The 3153-nt window shown below is 43.8% G+C and overlaps 1 pseudogene; it reads right to left on the minus strand.

Moving 5' to 3' along the window:
* Positions 1-401: 401 nt before the first annotated feature.
* Positions 402-843, minus strand: LOC147420418 (uncharacterized; annotated as a pseudogene).
* Between the last annotated feature and the right edge of the window lie 2310 nt (positions 844-3153).

The following is a 3153-nucleotide window of genomic DNA, read 5'->3' on the forward strand; positions in this document are numbered from 1 at the left end:
CATAATCACACTCGAAAGCTATCACAAAGCGAGTATCCATAATTGGGGGCTGTCCCAAGGTGTGTAGGTGATCTAATACACCATCTTTCTATATTCAAATGTACGCAAAGTCGAAATTTCCTGGTATATGAGGTTGCAGAATGTCATTTATCCAAGCATACATCAATCATGAGGTAAAATAAGAGTATTTGACCTAAACCTATCTGCTGCATTCTACATATCCAATGGACTATTTTAATATGTTCAACCGTTAGCTCTTTGTATATTATATGAACACAAAATGGTACAGTTGATGGGTGAGCTGCTGTCAAGTGTTATATGGCAGTGCATATTAAAGGTTGGGTGAGTTAAGCTTCTACTGCCGGCGCAAAGGGTGATATTAGGAAGCTGTCATCTGTCATCTAGAGGAAGAAGAGCTGGTGGTGGTAAAGTGCAAGGGTGGCAGTGGAGTTGAGGAAGGTGACGATGCCGTAGCCGCGAGCGCCTCGAAAGTTTCCGGTGCCTCGAAAGTTTCCGGCCTTGCAGGCTGATGGTGCCATTGAGCGAGCCATCGTCGAAGGCGAGGACCTCCACTTCGACGCCGTGGAAGTCGGCGGTGGAGCTGGCTTGGACGGTATAACCACGCATGGAGCCGAGGAGCGTGGAGGCTGGGTCAGCGCCGTGCGTGACATTGAAGGCGAAGAGCTGTGTCTGGCCGAAGGTGCCCGTGGAGCCGGTGGGGTCAATGGGAGCGATGAGGGTGTCCATGTCAGGGGGGGCCAGCCCCACTTGGACATAGTACTCCAGGGGCCTGGACTGCACGATGCTCCAGGATGCCGCCCGTCCTGCGTGGGCTGCTGGCATCACGAGTATTAACAACATGAGGGCAACGTTTTGGGAGACCTGGATCGACTGGTGCTTCTTCAACCCTTGAGAGTGATTATGCATGATGGCGTCGATTTGTGTGTGTGTGTGTGTGTGTGGAGGCTGACGTGGGCGTGGCAGGTGCGTGTGCGAGCCACAGAGAAAGGCAGAGATGATCAGTTGAGAGAGAGAGAGTCTTATGAGAGAGTTCGATAGTGGGGGGGGAGGGGGGGGGAGAGATCTGTACACTTGCTGCTTGATAAGAGTATTGGTATATAATAGCGCCTGGCTTACCGGATGTTGACTTTGTATATCAGCAGCCATCATCCATCAGCCATCATCCATCATCAGATGAGCGATGACCCGGCACCACACCTGCGCAATTGAAACAGTAGACACGTGCGCAATGAACTTGACGTTGCATGAGGTCGTAGATGAGCATGCATGCAGCGGGTTTCCTGCAGGCTTCGATGCTCTCTTGCCTCCATTGATAGCTAGCTATTCCAAACCAAACAAAAGCCAGGCCAGGACTTGGAGTTTTTTTTCTTAGACACAAAGATGCTCGATTATTAGGTTTTTAATAGGCTCTAGTAGAGAAACCATTCAAATCTCAATGATAGATTCTTTGCACTCAAGCTCAATGATGCACAAAGATTCTTTCTAGACACAAAGATGCTCGATTATTGGGTTTTTGATGGGCTCTAGTAGAGAAACTAGTCTTCCTTGGTGGGCCTTGCTATATAACATCTATAGAATATAACATGACACATTCAAATTGACATTCATTTCAAGTTTTGTAATGTCATTTGATTCATCTAGAATACAGGCACCCAAGGTACACTTGATCTCATCTAGGAAGTCTGGTTTTATTTCACAAATAATGGTCAAGAACATAAGCAATTTAAGGTCCGTTGCATGTCTTACCAAGCATGACATCTTGTATAAACTTGCAAGTAGCCTCCGGATCGAGCTTGTGAATATATGGCATTTGTTACAAAGCTCCCATGCGTGACTACAAACTCGGAATAGTTGGGCAAGGTCATTGTGCAAGAGAACACATTTGTTGTTGAAGGGATCTGCCAATGTCCTACTTTCTATGTTGACATTTTGTCTTACGATAGGTAAAAATTCGTTTGGATTAACACGGATAGCTCGTCTATAATTATAATATCTGCCTCTTTTATCTCCAAATATCACTCATCGGTCTCATGAATAGAGAGGGGATACTATTGATTCAGGACTGGTATCTTGAACTAGTAATGGATTGTAGACGCAATGCTGCTAAGTCTTGTTGTTGCCGCTCCGATGGCAAAGCACCCAATGATAATACACACGTGAGAGCAGCAGTAGTGTCTGTTTCATTTTTTTGTCGACCTCGTTAATCCCTATATATGTGAGGTATGCCGTCCTGCAGGAGGGACATATTTTTAGATTGTGAGCAAAGATGTCACATTGCATGCTCTAACCTTTATACAATGCATTAATTTCAGACCATGGCCTAGCATATGGACGATAAGTTAGTTCAAGTTGTGTGCAGTTTTCTCCCTAGCTTATTGACTCTTGGACTGTAATCTTGTAGGTCTTGACAACTTCATACTGACACCTAGTACTGGGAAACGAGGACATATATAGTATGGAATCAATAACTTAGACACCTAGTATAATATCAACTATTTAGAGCTAAAGTAAGGATGCACAAGGTCAATTCACTACTTTGATACACCACATGCATTCACTACTTGTGTATTCACTATTGTAATACTTCACATGCATTGGCTAGCAACCGTATGCAAAGAGTTGTGTGTATAACTAACATGTGCAAATGTTGATCAACATCGATCGAGTGTATAGCTATGAAAACAAGATCCAAATAAACTGAAGTAAAGGAAGTAATGCGGATAATTATAAAAGAAGCAAACATATAAAAGTATGAACGAGCTGCAACAATAAATGAGGTGCTTTACTGACCTGCAATGTTGTACTCCTGCTTTTTGATTGTCCGATCTACATGCCGATATTTGAGTTTAACTACAAAAAAGTAATGTGAATAGTTAAACAAATCGTGTTGCAATGAAATGTCAAAGATTGGAAGTGCAAAGTATACAATGCACATCATATAGAGGTACCATACACAAGTATGGTGGAGAGCTCGCACTGTGGTCTCTCCAAAAAATTATAAGAAACGGAAGTCGTGCGTTGCCCCGTAGCGTTAATGTGTTGCGCCAAGTAAACACATGCGCATGGGAAATTGGATACAGATAACAGACCTTGTAGTGTTGCTGAGATGGAATGGCGCTCGTGCAATTAGAA

This window comes from Adiantum capillus-veneris, chromosome 28 (assembly GCF_014529385.1).
Source record: "Adiantum capillus-veneris isolate H3 chromosome 28, ASM1452938v2, whole genome shotgun sequence".
Classification (NCBI taxonomy): Eukaryota; Viridiplantae; Streptophyta; class Polypodiopsida; order Polypodiales; family Pteridaceae; genus Adiantum; species Adiantum capillus-veneris.